Here is an 18960-nt window from a genome sequence, read left to right on the forward strand (position 1 = left end):
TGTCCATGGGAACTGCTAATCAGATAAACTGGGAGGAGAAGTCCCAAAAGAACGTCCTGTTTCATTGTAAACAGAACCACAGTTTACCTGGAATCTCTGTGTTTGTTTATTCACGGTGCAAACTCATAATCTGTGTCCCAGTTCAGTTTATTTCACTTCTCATAAGTTTGTTTGTCTTCCTCCTCCTGGCTGATGGCAGCACTGTCTGGCTGGGATGGTAAAGTTCTTGTTGGGCAGACCAGTCCTGCTTTAATGAGCTTGGGCAGAAGCCAACATTTAGGTTAGGTTTGAGAATTGAACTGACAGGAAAATGTAATCTAGGAAGGTCTGAGGCTGAATGCAGGAGAGCCCTCAGCAAAGCCAGATGTAGGAACTGACTTCTTCTGCAAGTGTTTGATTTTCAGCATGACATCTAGTGCCATAGCCCTCTGTCTTGGATTATTATTCTTTAGTGGAGAAAATCATCTTTCTGTGTATGCTGAGTGTTCCCAGCCATAGAAGATCCCTGCACTGATGTCTAAATGGATGTAGAATGACCAGCTTGTTGCTGGCACTTTTTGCCTTTCTTTGTCATGTCACTTAAGTGATGAAGAACTGTGAGGACTGTTACATCGATTAAGGAGAAGGCTTGGACCAGGATCTTTTCCCTTTAGGCAGGCTGGTAAACTTTGTCCTCACACATGATTCAGTCAATCAATTCAATCTTCAAATTTCAAGAGTTTACTTGAAATTCTATCATCTCAAATCTAACACCCACTGCTGATGGGCTTGATAGTCAGGGATCCAGGGATCCACACCTTTTCCCGAAGTGTACTTGGGGTTTAGGTGGAAGTGGGACTTACCCACTTCCTTCTCTGCTTCCTATCTTTCCTCCTCCAAAACCACATGGTATTACTTACTTATTTCATTGGTTACTTTTAGAAATATTTTGAATGAGTCAATTCTCCTCCCCCCACCCTGGTGGAAGACCTATCATTATAGGTGGGTTCATCATTCTAAAAAGTTATTAATGAGGAATGGATAAATTAGGAGATTGGGATTAAACATCCACACTACCATATATAAAACAGGCTTCTCAGGTGGCTCAGTGGTGAAGAATCTGTCTGCCAATGCAGGAGACTCTGGAGACATGGGTTCCATCCCTGGGTCGGGATGATCCCTTGGAGAAGGAAATGGCAACCCACTCTAGTATTCTTGCCTGGGAAATCCCATGGACAGAAAAGCCTGCCATTTCGTACTCCAGGGGAACTTCAGGGTCGGGAAGATCCCCTGGAGAAGGAAATGGCAACCCCCTCTAGTATTCTTGCCTGGGAAATCCCATGGACAGAGAAGCCTGCCATTTCCTACTCCAGGGGAACTTCAGGCCTGAAGTTGTTATCCATCTGGGTCTAATCAGTCTCTGGGGATCTCACAAACTGCTGGATAGTGGGTAATGGGGCTGGAGGGCTTCCCAGGTGGCACTAGAGGTAAAGAATCCATCTGCCAGTGAAGGATATGCAAGAGACACGTGTTTGATCCCTGGGTTAGGAAGTTCCCCTGGAGTAGGAAATGGCAACCCACTTCAGTATTATTGCTTGACAAGTTCCATGGATGGAAGAGCCTGGTGGGCTACAATCCATGGGGCCGCAGAGGGTCGGACATGACTGAGAGACTAAGCAGCAAAAATGGGACTGGAAGCCTTAAGCCATACAACTTTCTAGGTCTAATCCAAGCCCTGCATTATGTTGATGAGAAAGAATTTGAAACAAATTTAGAATCCAGGTGTTCTGCCTTGGGGTCCATGTCAGTGCCTGCTATATCAGGGGTCCCCAAATGGCAATGATCTCAATCACCTGGGTGCTTATTAAGCATGCAGATTCCTGGGCCATTTCTATGAGACTCTGGTTTTAATAAGTACTCTGAGTCAGCACTGTACAGTCACTATATAATGTGAGCCATATGTGCAAGCTAAATTTTTCTAGTGATCACATACAAAAAGTAAAAAAGGACAAGTGACATTTTAGTAACATTTTACTTAATCTAGTATAGCCAATTTATCATTATATCATATATTATCCTTCTAAAAAGTTATTAATGAGGAATAGATAAATTAGGAGATTGGGATTAAACACCCACACTACTATATATAAAATGGGCTTCTCAGGTGGCTCAGTGGTGAAGAATCTGTCTGCCAATGCAGGAGACGCTGGAGACACGGGTTCCATCCCAGGGTCAGGAAGATCCCCTAGAGAAGGAAATGGCAACCCACTCTAGTATTCTTGCCTGGGAAATCCCATGGACAGAGAAGCCTGGTGGGCTATAATCTATGGGGTTGCAAGAGTTGGACATGCTTTAGTGACTAAACAACAGCCATATATAAAATAGATAACCATCAACGATATATTGTATAGCACAGGGAACTATGCTCCTGTACTACAGGAGTATACTCTACGCAGGGAAGTTTACATGTCTTGTGAAAACCTGTAAGGGGAAAGAATCAGAGAAAGAACATGTATATATATATAATCACTGAATCACTTTGCTATGCAGCTGAAACTAGCATAACATTGTAAATCAACTATACTTCAATAAAAAAAAATACCAAAAACGTTATCAATGAGTTATTGGACTCTTTTTTGGTACCTAATCTTTGAGATTTAGTGTGCATTTTATAGCTACAGCACATCTTAATTTGAACTAGCCACATTTCAAGTGTCAAAAGCCACAAGTGGCTAGTGGCTGTCATACAGTACAGTTGCAGATCCATAACTGTTCCTTCCCAGTCATTGGAGCTCTTCATAAACGTATGACTGCCAACCAAAGAAGTCCCGCCCCATTGCTCAATACATTCAAGCATCTAGTGTTGTTAAGTTCAAAATCCAAGCACCGCACCAAGCAAACCATGTTAAACATTGTGGGCTACAGCACAATTAGAGACAGCGATGTGTATGCACAGCAAATATGCAGCAAACCGTTGGCCTTCGGATGACACAGACATCTGGGAGCCACACGCTCTCACATACCTCTGATCATGTGCGTTTGCACATGTGAACTGTGGTGCAAGCATTGGCAACTATATGTACTGAAGGCATAGGCAGCCAGTGAAGGGTTTCAGTGGAATTTCACCCAGAAGCAGCGGAGAGTTTTTCCAATTCAATCTGTAAACGCAGTTGGGGGATTTTTGCACATGAATCAACTTGTTTGGCTTGACACACCTTCTCTGTGCTCTGTCCCTGTCTCAGGCTCACAAAGGTGCTCTGTGTGTAAATTTGCAGGGAGGTGGTAGGAGGTGCGGAGAAGTTCAAGGTAAACTTTTCTGAAAAATGCATCACCAGGAAGCCAGGGTGGAAATACAGGAAGGGTCCCTTCTCTCAGCCTCCACTCCCCACCATAAGTGCTTTTCAAAGGCTTGAGGGTGGAACAACATTAGAGTTCTGCCTAATAAAATAGATTCATACCTGATGGGGACACATTTCTGTGTATGTGTTAACATCATTAATTTAATGTAATTAGAAATCAATCCATTTTCAAACCTGGACCTCACTCTTTGAAAAGGGTGAGTGGCATTTTCTGAGCCGGTGTGAAGAATATTGAAGGCTGCTGGCCCAATGGTGAAGCAGGAAGACTATCCTTAGAACTGGAGGGGACTGAATCACCCATTAAGGCTATTGTTGGTCTGAATGGGAGGTATTTTGGTGGATGGTTGGGAAAAGCATGTTTCTATCATTTGGATAAATTCAGGGTCTTGGATTTGGCAGAGGAAGTTTGATTTTAAGAACTAGAGCGTGAGTCATCTCCCAGCCCAGGGATGGAACACGGGTCTCTGGCATTGCATGCGGATTCTTTGCCATCTGAACCACCAGGGAAGTCCAGGTTATCTTCAGTGATCCAGTGATACTTAAATGAGCTGCAAGCTGGGCAAAAAGGAACAAGGGAATAGGCAGATTCCATGGCTAATGGGGCTGGAGACTCTTAGAAGGACTTCTAAGATATATGTTAAATGATGATTCTAAATTTTATTTTAAACATAAAATAGAACCCCTGACCTCCTTTTAAAAAGAGGGTATGATAGGAACCAAGCCTTAGAAAAAAGGAATGTAGCTGGGAGAAGAAGTTCCGTGAACTCTTTGGAATCCTGAAGGAAGCCTGGTGACACCCGCACACCATGGAGGAAAGTTCTCAGTGCTGGCGGCTCCCACAGCAGTGAGGTCGAGGGTGGATGAATCAAAGGAGATGCTCACAGTCGAGCTTCCTGCAGATGGGGCCAGAAACTGCCCAGAAACTGCCCTGAGATTTTTGGCTTCAAAACCACTGCTCGGAGTGTCTTGGGATTAATGTGAAGGCAGTATAGCATCCCAGGTTTTCCCACTTGGGAATGGACGCTCTACCAAGTTGACCACCCCTCCACCTGCAATGCAGATGTAGGGTTCAATCCCTGGGTTGGGAAGATCCCCTGGAGAAGGAAATGGCAACCCACTCCAGTATTCTTGCCTGGAGGATCCCATGAACAGAGGAGCCTGGCAGGCGACAGCCCATGGGGTCGCAAACAGAAGCCCTGGAGTCTTGATTTTTATGTATTTATTTATTTTGGGCTGTGCTGGGTCTTAGTTGCTGCTCGGGTTTTTCTCTAGTTGCGGCGAGCGGGGGGCTGCTCTCTAGCTGTGGTGCCGGGATTCTCATTGCCAGTGGCTCCTCTTGTTTCCGAGCACAGGCTCTAAGGTGTGTGGGCTTCAGCAGTCGCAACGCGCAGGCTCAGTAGCTGCGGCAGGCGGGCCTGGCTGCTCTGCGGCATGTGGGATCTTCCTGGATCAGTGACTGAACCCATGTCCCCTGCACTGACAGGCAGATTCTTTACCACTGAGCCACCGTGGAAGCCCCGGCCCTGGAGTCTCTTCAAGCATCATCATGTTGCTTCGGTTTTAACTTCTTGGCACATCACCGTTCAGGGAGTCGTAGCAGGGGCTTCCCAGGTGGCTCAGATCGTAAGAACCTGCCTGCAGTGTGGGAGACCTGGGTTCGATCCCTGGGTTGGGAAGATCCCCCGGAGAAGGGAATGATAGCCCACTCCAGTATTCTTGGCCTGGAGAATTCCATGAACAGATGAGCCTGGTGGGCTACAGTCCATGGGGTCACAAAGAGTAGGACACGACTGAGCGACTAACACACACGCTGGTCGTAGCAGAGCCTCTGATCCAGTCTAATGTGCCCAGAGTGAAACCTGAGTGTAGAACAACCTGGAGAAGAGACCCTGAGGGCAACAGTAGCAGCCGCATGCTCTGGGGAGGCTCCCTTCCAAGGCGGGTGTGTCCAAGCAGCTGAAATGAGCCATCTCCCCTTCCTTCTGCTGTGCCTGTCCTTCTGGGCTCCAGATGGTCTTGGCTGAGACAGAGAAAAACAGGGGCAGTAAATAGCCTCTTTCAAGAGAGACAATTTACATGTTTTCTGCCAGTGTCCTGTTTCTCTCCGTGGACCTTAGAATGGCCTGAGTTCCCTTCTCCTTTTTTGGAAGGGAGATGAAGCTCATGAGCATGCTTTGGAAAATGAAGAGCATTATAGAAGCCCTGGAATTGTTATCTTGCTGACTGGCGTTTGTTTCTTGGGGATTCTTGACTTTTCTCCATGAGTGGAGATGCCTCAAAGGCAAACTGTGGCATGAAGGCCTTCCCTGCCACTTGACACCCCCATCTCAGGAAGGCTCGGTCCCCTTAGGAGCACAGATGTCCTGGGGAGCATTTCCAACAGTTGTGAGCACTTGCTGATTGCCTCTAGCCATCCATCAATCAGGGCAGCTGGTAGTTCTCAGTAGGTTCTAAGCAGTTGTGAAAACTTTGAAAGTCTGTGACCCTTGATATCTACAGTTTTTAACAACAATTAAAATATATTTGCTTGACAATGTTGTGTCACTTTCAGGCATACCACACCATGACTATATATATATTTTCAGATTCATTTCCCTAATAGGTTACTACAAAATATTGAGTATAGTTCCCTATGCTACACAGTAGGTCCTTGTCTGTTTTATACATAGATATTTGCAACATTGAGGAAAGTGCCTGGGGAGGCTTCCTGGGCAGCACAGGCTGTTCTGGAAGCATCTGTGTGGTTCTCCCAGGCTTCCATGGTTTGGCTCCTTGCCTGTGTTTCTAACTGCCTGCTGGACAGTTCCACTGGGGGTCCCAGTTCCTACAGGTCCCAAATAGATCCCACCTCTTCCAAGTGGTGCTAGTGGTAAAGAATTCTGCCAGTGCAGGAGACCCAAGAAACATGGGTTCAACCCCTGGGTTTGGAAGATGCCCTGGAGAAGGAAATGGCAGCCCACTCTTGGATTCTTGCCTGGAAAATCCCACAGACAGAGGAGCCTGGTGGGCTACAGTCCATAGGGTTGCAAGGAGTCAGATATGACTGAGCACACACACACACCTTCTTCCAAACCTTTTTCTCCTTTCATGGTAACTCAGATGAACAGCCTCTCAATCCCATATTTGATGGTCACCTGCCCTTAAAACGGGTAGCCATGTCTAGAGGACTAACCTCCACAAGTCTCTTGACTCTGTCTCTTTCTCTCTCCATTGCCATCTTCGTAGTTGGGGCCAATATGAGGTATGTTAGGCAGAGCTGATATGAAAAATAGATCTCAATGCATAAAGTGATACACAATTCACAGATGGTTGGTTTTTGCTCACCCAATAGTACTGGGTAAGTAAGCTGGTCATGGTGTGACTGTGTGCACAGAGCCATTCCTTCAGAGATTCAGGCTGATGGAGGCTTTGTCATGCCCACTGGATTTCCAAGGATACTCTGAACTCAGTGCCAGCTGGGAAGGAAAAGGCAAAGAAAGGGTGCCCTGGAGCTTGGATGGGAAGATCTGCTGATGAGCCCATCACTTCTGCTCACATCCCGTGTGGTCACAGCCAAGGGAAAGGGAGGCGGTAACCTGAACATCACCAGCCCTGCAGGCTTCCTGTTGCCTTCAGAACAACATCCTTAAGGTGGCATTCAGAGGCCTCCACAATGTGATCTGGTCTACCTGGCCAGCCTATCTTCTGCTCTAAGCCTCCAATAGCCTTGGCCAGCCCTGGCAGGTCCCATGCTTCTCCTGGAATGAGCCATGCGTGCTGGCCATCCTGTCTCCCTGCTCTGATCAGGGTGCCCTTCTTTGTCACTCACCATCTGAGTCCTGCTCATCCTTTAAGAGGTTCAAGGGCCACTTTCTTCCTGAAGTCCCATCATGCTGTCCTCAACTGAAAAGGATTCTTTGCTGCTGTCTGCTCCCTGCTCATACAACTTCTCCAAAGCCAGAGGAGAACTATATTGGGTCATGTTTCCTGTTACAACTCCTCATTCGACCTCTTGCCAGAGTGAAATCTGAGTATTCTGCCCTCCTCTTAATGCAGAATAAGGCCAACACACCAAAGCGTTCATCACCCATTTTTGACCGGTATTTCTAGGCTTCATTTTTTGTTTCTCTTCCCCATGGCCTGGTCTGGGCACCCAAGGAATGCCCCTAAGTCCTTTTACATTTCTGGACTTTTTCTCCTACTGGTTTCTCTGCCTTGGAGCCCGTCATGGCTTCTGCATCACCATGTGAACCTGTGACTACATTATGTGATGTGTTCCTCGGCCTTTCTTCTATGATGGGTGTCTCCTCCTTGGGTAGAGCCAGAGCTTACCTCTATTCTAGTCTGTTATCCCAACAGATATGAACTTCTTGACAACCAGAACATCCTGATAGGTTTTCTGGAGACTTGATGTGGGCCTGATGTTTGGTGTGTAGAAGGATTGAATTGGATTGAGGGCCAACCCCACCAAGTTCATACTTGTTGCTGGAGGGCGCTGCCGTCAGATTGCCTGAATCTGATGACAGCACAGTCAAGCCTTCTTGAATGAGCACTTTCTTTTGTCACTTCAGGCCCCTACTAGGATGGCAGGATGCAAGCACATTTTTCATATATCAAAGAGGTAAAAATCTGGGGAAAACCCAAATCACATAATGACATATCAAAGAGAAAAAGAAAAGAATCCTAGGAAAATATATGTGAGCAATGAAGTTCACATTCTTGAACTTCTTCTTCTTCTTCTTTTTTTTTTTAAAGATTGAAGCATTTCCAAAGAGTACAGCCGTAAGAAACTTGGCCCAGGTGTATTTAATTTTCCAGAACAATATACTGATGATTATCATCTGTGAATTCTTAACCCTTGGAGGCCGACACCTACTGTTTGTTAACCACCCTGAAAGCTTTAGGGTTTTGCCAAGGCAAGAAAATGTGGGGGGTTAAAGACTGAGGTTCAGTAAACTTAGAAGAAAAGAGTTTGGGGTAGACTTGGAGTTGGTTCAGGTAGAGGAGATGGAGCAATCCAGGTGGGGTCTTCGGAAAGGGTAAGAGAGTTGGATGCATGACAACACCTTGCATATTTCATGGGATTAAGGTTTTGAACATTTTCTAAATCATCTAATCTGGGGCAAGAGAAGCATTTCATTTTTATTTAAAGCTTGAGTTTAGAATGCTGTTGTTCTTTTTGCAATGTGAGTTCAGAATATCATGTATGTTCTTTCAAGTTGAAGTTTTTACAGGAAACAAAGAAATAATTTTGAACTCTAGGGCTGGAAAGAAGAGTCCAATAGCTTTTGGGGAAGACATCAGTCTTTCAGCAGGAGGGTTATATCCTTGCATTGCTGAGTTTCAGTTCCCACAAGATGCATCAAGAAAGCTTGGTTTTAAACAAAGGCTCACATGTGAGAACAACGCTCATATCTTTTTTTTTTTCTTTTCAAATGAACAAGGAGTAATTTTCCAAACAGAAAAAAGTACATGACTGGAGTCCTTTTAGCATTTAGGCAAATATCCTCTGGCAGCTCACAGCTGGGACACAGATCTAGTAGCTGTTCTCAGCCGAGGAATTCTGTGTGGTTGGGCAGGACACACCTCTTCCCATCTTCCTTCTAAAACATGATGTGGCTTTTGCCACACGTCAAAAAACCCCGGGTCTAGTCTCACTTCCTCAGACATCTTGAGGAAAGGCTGAGAACTGTTTTTTTTGCCCCAGTTAGTTGGAAATTTCCAATTGTATTTAAGATGGTGGAGGGGTTGCATAAAAGATACAAAATGTATGGATATTTGTGAGATCTCCTTATTCGTTTTGCAAAACTGTAGATGGGCCCAGTTTCTATCTTATATTCTTTGGCACATTTACATCTTGTCCTAAAAGCTCTAGAATGTTTTGGAATGACATCTACCTGCTTTCTTTCTTTCTCTCATCACCACCCCCATCACTGTCCCTCCCTTTGAAACTCAAGAGTCTCTGGATGGTGATACGAGAAGATGCCTAAATATTTGTACCCTCTCTTTCTACAGAATTTTCTAGAAATATCAAAGGCTAGGCTCTTTGTAGCATTGCTGTAGGACTCTGATCTGTTGTGTAGGAGCTCTTTTGCTGTCTCTAACGATGCGCTGGGATTTAGTCCTGTTAGGTGCTCGCTATCTCTGTCTTCATCCAGCACCATGAAAGAAACTGTTGGGTGGAAGTGAGCGACCTTTTGTCTCTGAAAACTGAATTTTTGTGTCTTAGCTGATGGAGCCGGAATTATTCCATGGTGAGTTTTTCTATGGTGGTAAATATAAATCTCTTGCCTGTGACAAGTGAATTTGAGGGGAGGTTGGTTGGAGAGCTTAGCTATTGTACGGAGTCTTAGTCTGAGGCACAGGAGGAAGAGAGACAGAGAGAGGAGAGGTACTCCTTAGATATTTGTTTCAGTTGGGAAATAATGACATTTTATATGCAGAATCTGATATTTACCATACATGGTGCTTTTTGCCCAGAAGGTTCTCAGAAGAATGCATTCTTTTTTTCCTTCTTATCCACACCCACCAGTGATAATCAACACCACTTGGGTGATTATGGAAGCTAGTCTAAACCAGCTACACTACTTAATAGTTGTGGGGATGGGTAGAAGAATAGTTTCTTCATTGAAAACTATTAGAGGAATTTATAGGCTGTCAGGGTGTAATCAGCCATGAAAGATATTGGCAAGGGTGTGAAACTGACATTCTTCTCTCATCTTTTAACCTTGCCTTTCCCCATAACCGGCACATCTTCTCCGCATCTCGGTATCGGGGTCTCGTTGGTCTGCTCTTTGAATCTCTGCTCCGGCTTTGTTGTCCCGAAACCTACTCTGTTGTCCTTTCATCTGTGTTTCTGTGAGTTCTGTTGATGGGTCCTTCTCCACATGGTACTACATTTTTTTCTCCAACCTTCATTTACAAGATATGGATCCATCTGAGCAATTATACCAGACAGACTTTCTGCCATTTTGCGTCTGTTCTTGCAAGGGTGTATATGATTAAAGGTCTGAGAACATATTTTATCAGTTACTGGCTATAGAACATCATTTGGCCCAGTTAGAAGTTATAAGCTCTATTTAAAAGAATAGGTTTATTTACCTACATATATATTTGAAATATATATCTTTGGGGGATAAAGGTTACTTTGAAATTTGAGGTTCAATTGTCATGAGTTTTTTTAGGTAACTCACTTTGAATAAAACTAACAGCGTGTGGAGAATTATGATTATTTGTTTCTTTTTGCAGGAATGTTGCTCATAGAAAATAAGTTCCCAGAGGGGAGGGGTTATAGCTCATGGATATTTACACCACCCCTTGTAAGAGTACCTGTTCTTAGTAGGCACTGGAATGAATACTTTAGAAATAATAATAGTTTCACAGTTTCTCAAAAAGTTATATGTAGAATTACCATGTGATCCAGCAATTTCACTGCTAGGTTTATAGCCCAAAGAGTTGAAAACAGGTACTCAAATACATGTACATGGACATTCATGTCAGCACTATTCAGGTTAGCCAAAAGGGGAAAATAACACAAACACCATCAATGGATGAACAGATAAACAAATTGTGATATACAGTAGAATATTATTCAACCTTAAAAATGAATGGAATATTGATATACACTACAATATGAATGAATCTTGAAAACATTATACTAAGTGAAAGAAGCTAGACACAAAAAGTCATGTATTATTTTGTTTATATGATACAGTCCATCCAGGATGGATAAAACCATAGAAGCAAAAGGCAGATTAGTGGTTGTTGGAGCAGGGAGAGGAGGGAATTAGAGAGATAACTGCTTAATGAGTATGGGGTTTTTGTGGGGGTCATGAAAATGTTTTGGATGTAGAGGGAAGTGGTTGCACAACATTGTAACCATGACTAATTGCCACTGAATTGTGCACCTTAAAAATGGCTAATTTTATGCTATGTGAATTTCCCTTTAATAAAAATAAATAACCACAGCAAACACCCACTGAGCAGTTGCTATGAAGCTGGCACCCTATTAAGCATTTCACATAATTCTCTCATTGAGGCCACATCCCCTCTGCAATGGGTGATGAATTCCTTCCATTTTACGGATAGAGTCCCTGACTGAAGTCCAGAGAAGTTAGGCAACACGTTCTCCTTCTGACAACTTTTCCAGAACCTTGAATTCCCAGGGTTGAATATGGTGACTTGGAGAAACTTGGTTGGAGGTACTGTTAGCTGTTTTTGAACAGCTTCAAGTTTGAAAGAACGTCTCTCTGCTCCAAATTTGGACAAGGAGAGGTCACAGATTTAGAGGCTGTGCTTCTGTGTTTAAAAGGAATGTTTGCAGTTCTGGGTGGATGCAGAGGTGTGCTTTAGAATTCTTTGGGAATGATAAAATTGAAAAGGCCAGCAAGACTTCCTGGTGGGATCTCATGATTAGAAGTTTCCTGGAGGGGAGGGCATGCAGGGAGGTGTTAGGATGGATGCACAGGATCTTTCAAAGTGGCATTTGGTTCTGAATTCACACTTGACTGGTCTGTCCTCAAGTATCCTTCTGAAATTTTCATTTATAAAATTTTAGCATGTAACCTTATTGAGTCAGTGGCTAGGGATTTAAATATCTTCAAATATGCAGGCTATGGAATATCTGGGTTGACCAGATTTCCCATGTTCTGTCCCCAACCCCCTCCCACCCATGACCTCTTTTTTTTTTTTTTTTTTTTAAGACTTTTCTATTAGGACCTGACTACTTTACTGGGATACTTTTTTCTTTGTTTATTTGCTCCTTCCCTCCCACCCTCACTCATTCATTCATTCATTATCTCACTCATTTATTCACTTGCTCATCGACTCTCACCTACTAGCTCACATATTCTTCGGTTCATTCTCTCCTTGACTGATTCATTCACTTAATCTATATAAACAAAACATGAAAAGGCACTTGTAGAAATGCAAATAGTATGAAAATACATTGAGTTAAACTTGAATGTCTTCATGGGCTGAGCCTCTCAGCTGACTCTCCATCTCAGTCTGGGCCCCATCAGTACCACCCCTTGTTCACAGTTTCTGATTCGGTGTACAAGCTACACAACTTCGTCTAGACATTGATTTTATATATTGATGTATACTGTAAGGGTTTCCCCACGTTTGTATATCATGATCATAACGGATTCCTGTTCTGGAAAGTCTTTTGAAAACAACACCTATTTTATTTTCTGATGTCTACATGTATTTTCAAAGTGTTTAATTGTAACAGAATTTTGCCTGTTACTCTAGACGCTCCATCACTCCCACCAAAAGTAATCACTTTTATGAATTTTATAGTATAAAATTTGTTGCATCTTTATGGTTAATCCAAAGAATACAGCCTTAAACACTATGGGTTTTGCCCATTCAAATAAGTTTTTATATACAAACCTGAAGAACCTGGGCCCTCTGATCTGTGGAGTGTTCCCTAGGCTGGAGTTTGCCGATTGCATGCTCATGGTATAGATCAACATGGTCCTCTGTTCTCTGTCCTCCTATAAATTGGAAGCTAGGATCCAAAGGTCTTACCTCCAGGTTCAGACCCTGGACTAGAAGATTGTACGTGGTGCTGTGTCTCTTGATCATGTACATGCCCATTTCCCTCTTGCCTTTATTTATTTTTTATTTTGGCTGCACCAGGTCTTCACTGAGGTGCACAGGCTTGGTAGATGCAGGGTGTGGGCCTAGTTGCTTCTTGATATGTGGAATATTTGTCTCCAGACTAGGGATCGAATCCTCATCCCCTGCTTTGAAAAGTGGATTCTTAACTGCCGGACTACCAGGGAAGTCCTTCCCTTGTTTTTGATATGATGTACATTGCCTAGATTTATTTATTCACAGGCCACTGCAGAATTGTGATGTTCTAATTCCACCCTTTTGTTTTTGTTTATCCCACCTATATTAGCTGGGATAATTTTATAAGGAGATACTGTCTTTCATCTGCTATTTGGTTACCTAATGGTTTAGTTCATATAGGAAAGTATGATAAATGTTTGACACTCTCCTTTCACTTACTTAGTTTTCGAGATAATGCATTAGTTCTTTGCAATCTTTGAAGGTTGATCAGTTAGGCTTTTAAAACATGTCACTCTGTGTATATGTAAATCCCATATACACACTGCTACATATGAAACAGATAACTAGTAAGGACCTACTGTGAAGTGCAGGAAACTCTACCTAATTCTCTAATAACCTATATGGGCAAAGAATCTAAACAAGAGTAGATATACGTATATGGTTTTGGGCTCCAAAATCACTGCAGATGGTGACTGCAGCCATGAAATTAAAAGATGCTTACTCCTTGGAAGGAAAGTTATGACCAACCTAGATAGCATATTGAAAAGCAGAGACATTGCTTTGCCAATAAAGGTCTGTCTAGTCAAGGCTATGGTTTTTCCAGTGGTCGTGTATGGATGTGAGAGTTGGACTGTGAAGAAAGCTGAGCGCCAAAGAATTGATGCTTTTGAACTGTGGTGTTGGAGAAGACTCTTGAGAGTCCCTTGGACTGCAAGGAGATCCAACCAGTCCATTCTGAAGGAGATCAGCCCTGGGATTTCTTTGAAAGGAATGATACTAAAGCTGAAACTCCAGTACTTTGGCCACCTCATGCGAAGAGTTGACTCATTGGAAAAGACTCTGATGCTGGGAGGGATTGGGGGCAGGAGGAGAAGGGGACGCCAGAGGATGAGATGGCTGGATGGCATCACTGACTCGATGGACATGAGTCTGAGTGAACTCTGGGAGTTGGTGATGGACAGGGAAGCCTGGCGTGCTGCAATTCATGGGGTCGCAAAGAGTCGGACACGACTGAGCGACTGAACTGAACTGAACTGATCTACTTTGCTGTACACTTGAAACTAACACAGTATTGAAAGTCAACCATACTCTAATAAAAATTAAAAACCAAACCAAACCAATCCAAGCCAGCAAAAAATGTCATTGTGAGCTCATGGATTTAAACATAGTTGATGAGTTTCAGTCTGTGGCAATTCACATCCTTATACAGGTTTGCATTGTCCCATGTTTGACCCAGAGAAGCTTTTCAAGTTAGGCCTCTATGACTAGTTGTTCTTGTGTCTTCTTGACATGTGTCTAGAACTGGGATGGTAATCATTTCTAGCCTTTCCCAGTGGGCAGAACTAGGAAAACACATACGTATGTATGTCTCTATCTTTCTACCTACCTATCTACCTATTATCTAAGAGAAAGTGCCTTGAGAATTCACATGGATTTCTTTCTTTTTCAAAATTAATTTTTGTTGGAATATACTTGCTTTATAATATTGTGTTAGTTTCTGCTGTACAGCAAAATGTATCAGCTATACATTTACATACACAGCCCCCCTCCCCCCTTTCGGATTTCCTTTCCATTTAGGTCACCACTCGCATTGAGTAGAGTTCCCTGTGCTACACAGTAGGTTCTCATCAGGTATCTGTTTTATATGTAGTATAAATTGTGTAGACACATCAATTCCAGTTTTCCAGGTCATTGCCCCTTTCTCCTTTGGTATCCATACATTTGTTCTCTATGTCTCTGTCTCTATTTCCGCTTTGCAAAGAAGTTTATCTATATGATTTTTCTAGATTTCACATCATGCATTAATATATGATATTTGTTTTTCTCTTTCTGATTTACTTCACTGTGTATGACAAACTCTAGGTCTATCCACGTCTCTGCAAATGGCACAATTTCTCCCTTTCTATGGCTTAGTAATATTTCATGGCACATATGTACCACATCTTTTTTATCCATTCCTCTGCTGATGGACATTCATTAATAGGTTGCTTCCAAGTCCTGCCTATTGTAAATAGGAATTCGCACTGATTTCTAATTGAAATTCAAGACAACAGGGTTTGCACTTTGCTGTCTCTCTACTGCATGCATAGCTCCTTAATTTCACACCCCAAACCTTAGTTCTCAAGCACACAGAATTACAGTGGTAGCATTAGAACATCCCATAATTACTCACTTGCTTTATCCCAGAGCACACGCACAAGTCTCTGAATAACAACATAATACTATTACCACCAACTATGATTCCTGAAAATGGTTAAATTCATTTTATCACATTTGCTACTGTCATTCTCCATTTTTTTAATGACTTTCCTATTTCCCGTAGGCAGATCCTTATCTGTATAGTCACAGAGACTATGAAGTCTTCCTTTTAAACTTGATTAAGTTTTGTTCTTCAAGTAATCACATGTTAAAATGCTCACCACCTGCCCTGGGTGCATGCTTATCCCATCATTTTGGTTGTCTGAAACATGTGCTCTAGTAAACTCCTCAGGAAGAGCTCCAGGGAATTATGTTTTCTGAGATTCTGCAGGACACCAACAGTTTCTCTGCTCTTTATACACGAGGGTGGTCATTATGGCTGAACATATGACAAATCAATGTAATGTTTTACATGTTCCTTTCCAATGTAATGTTTTCCGGAGTTTCCTTCGTTCTCAAGGTCACTATTTGGACAATTCACGTAATTTGAATAAAGTCTGCATAATGTTGGACAATAATATTGCAAATTTTCTTACTTTGATGATATCTTGATTCATTTTGCCTAGATGTGACTTTCTGCCGTATTTCCTTAGTTATTAACTGAGGCCTTGTTCCTTTCTTCCACTACTTCCTTTCTTTAGACCCTAATAAAAATGAACAGACTTTTATTATTATTTTGCACTGAGTGTTCCAAGAATTCGATTGGTGGTTTCAAAGTAAACAAACAAGGGGCGGATGCAATGGAATTGCATAACTAGATGGGTTTTAGGGTGTATCAACTTTCTTAGGCAAGTTCATTAAAAAACAAGTTTCTCCCCCTCTGTACTCTGTCCTCAGGGACTAGTGTTCTAAAAACAGGGAACCATTTCCCAGTAAAATTAACTCTGGGAAGATGCAATGGAGTTTAGAACCGTTTCACATCTGTGTTATTTTCTTTAAGGCTTATGGAGCTAGACCATTGTGCAGCAGGTACTGGCCGTGGGGGTGGGGGTGGCTCCCTGGTGGACTGTGTTCTTGTCCTGATGTCATGGCCACAGGTGGATGTAAATGCCCTCGTGCTTGGATCTCCTGGTTCCTTTGTCCAAAGTATGCTCATTTTTTCCCACTAGATTGGAAGTTCTTTTATTTTTAATTGTTCTTTATTTTAAGAAATTATTTTTATGTATTTAAAATTTTTTATTTTATATTGGAGTGTAGTTGATTAACAATGTTGTGTTCTTTTCAGTTCTGTACAGCAAAGTGGTTCAGTTTTACATATCCATGTTTCTATTGCAAGTTCTCCATGAAAAGTGGAAGCAGCCCTTAAAGATAGGACACAAATCTTTATCCTCCACAACTCACACATTGGCCGTCTTTGAAGCTTGTTTCTAAGTCAATGGCTTAAAATTAAAAATTGCACTTCTCTATAGACACATGTTACTTAGGTTCCCAGGTCAGCTGGTTGAAATTTGCCAAGGCCGCCATGTTAATTTCTGTAGTGTTGAAGCAGCACTGCAGACTGTAATCACCAGATGTGTCTGTAATTCTAGCGAAGGGTCTCTCAGTTGAGCCACGGAAAGCAACTTCTTAAAGAACCTGTGTGCTGTGTTCACTTGTGTCTGACTCTGGACCGTCACCCACTAGGATTCTCTGTCCGTCGAATTTTTTAGGCAAAAATACCTAAGACTATCCCTGCACTAACTGCCAGGCAAAAATACCTAAGACTATCCCTGCACTAACTGCCCTGGAGTGAAGCTCTTTTCTTACTCCTCTGCTCAAGGGCATGCGCACTCCTTTGTTGTTTAGTTGCTAAATTGTTTTTCGACCCCATGGACTATAGCCCGCCAGGCAAGCATATTGGAGTGGATTGCATTTCCTTCTTTGGGAATCTACCTGACCCAGGGATTGAACTGATGTCTCCTGCATTGGCAGGAAGATTCTTTATCACTGAGCCACCTGGGAAGCAGTACATCCTCCTTCAGTCAATCAGTTCAGTTCAGTCATTCAGTTGTGTCCAACTCTTTGCGACCCCATGGACTGCAGCACGCCAGGCCTCTCTGTCCATCACCAACTCCCGGAGCCTATTCAAACTCATGTCTGTTGAGTTGGTGATGCCATCCAATCATCTCATCCTCTGTCATCCCCTTCTCCTCCTGATCTTTCCCAGCATCAGGGTCCTTTCCAATGAGTCGGTTCTTTGCATCAGGTGGCCAAAGTATTGGAGTTTCAGCTTCAGCATCAGTCTTTCCAATGAATATTCAGGACTGATTTCCTTTAGGATTGACTGGCTTGATCTCCTTGCAGTCCAAGGGACTCTCAAGAGTCCTCTCCAATACCACAGTTCAAAAGCATCAATTCTTTGGCAATCAGCTTTCTTTTTAAAAAAATTAGGAGGCTAATTACTTTATGATATTGTAGTGGTTTTTGCCATACATTGACATGAATCAGCCATGGGTGTACATGTGTCCCCCATCCTGAACCCCCTCCCTCTTCCCTCCCCATCCCATCCCTCAGGGTTGTCCCAGTGCATTGGCTTTGAGTGCCCTATTTCATGCATCTAACTTGGACTGGTCATCTATTTCACATATGATAATATACATGTTTCATTGCTATTCTCTCAAATCATCCCCCCTAGCCTTCTCCCACAGAATCTAAAAGTCTGTTCTTTATGTCTGTGTCTCTTTTGCTGTCTTGCATATAAGGTCATCGTTACCATCTTTCTAAATTCCATATATATGTGTTAGTATACTGTACTGGTATTGTATACTGTATTATACTGTATATAGGTTAGTATACTATATCGACTTACTTCACTCTGTATAATAGGCTACAGCTTCATCCACCTCATTAGAACTGATTCAAATGCATTCTTTTTGATGGCTGAGCAATATTCCATTGTGTATATGAACCACAGCTTTCTTATCCATTCATCTGCCAATGGACATCTAGGTTGCTTCCATGTCCTGGCTATTGTAAACAGTGCTGCGATGAACATTGGGGTACATGTGTCTCTTTCAATTCTGGTTTCCTCGGTGTGTATGCCCAACAGTGGGATTGCTGGGTCATATGGCAGTTCTATTTCCAGTTTTTTAAGGAATCTCCACACTGTTATCCATAGTGGCTGTACTAGTTTGCATTACCAGCAATGGTGTAAGAGGGTTCTCTTTTCTCCACACTCTCCAGCATTTATTGTTTGTAGACTTTTTGATAGCAGCCATTCTGACTGGTGTGAGATGGTACCTCATTGTGGTTTTGATTTGCAGTTCTCTGATAATGAGTGACGTTGAGCATCTTTTCATATGTTTGTTAGCTGTCTGTATGTCTTCTTTGGAGAAATGTCCGTTTAGTTCTTTGGCCTATTTTTTTGATTGGGTTGTTTATTTTCTGGTATCGAGCTGCATGAAGATCATTTTTGTACAGTTCTTCTGTCTATTCTTGCCATCTTTTCTTAGTATTTTCTGCTTTTATTAGGTCCATACCGTTTCTGTCTTTTATTGTGCCCATTTCTGCATGAAATATTCCCTTGGTATCTCTAATTTTCTTGAAGAAATCTCTAGTTTTTCCTATTCTTTTGTTTTCCTCTATTTGATTGCATTGATCACTGAGAAAGGCTTTCTTATTTTTCCTTGGTATTCTTTGGAACTCTGCATTCAGAGGGATAGATCTT

At 42.5% G+C, this 18960-nt stretch overlaps 2 long non-coding RNA genes across 4 annotated transcripts in view; one reads left to right on the forward strand and one right to left on the reverse strand.

The window, feature by feature from the left end:
• The window catches only part of LOC147378939 (uncharacterized), a 309440-nt gene that overhangs the window by 85045 nt on the left and 205435 nt on the right, over window positions 1-18960 (forward strand). The gene's annotated exons all lie outside the window — the stretch shown is intronic.
• LOC147378940 (uncharacterized) lies at window positions 4547-7270 on the reverse strand. The gene is made up of 2 exons (XR_015168816.1): window positions 7147-7270; window positions 4547-5358 (listed from the first exon to the last, which is right to left on the reverse strand). It is a non-coding gene; the product is annotated as an uncharacterized LOC147378940 (long non-coding RNA).

This window comes from Bos grunniens, chromosome 1 (genome assembly GCF_055505025.1).
Source record: "Bos grunniens cultivar Pamir isolate PY7600 chromosome 1, Bosgru_T2T1.0, whole genome shotgun sequence".
In the NCBI taxonomy this organism is placed as follows: Eukaryota; Metazoa; Chordata; class Mammalia; order Artiodactyla; family Bovidae; genus Bos; species Bos grunniens.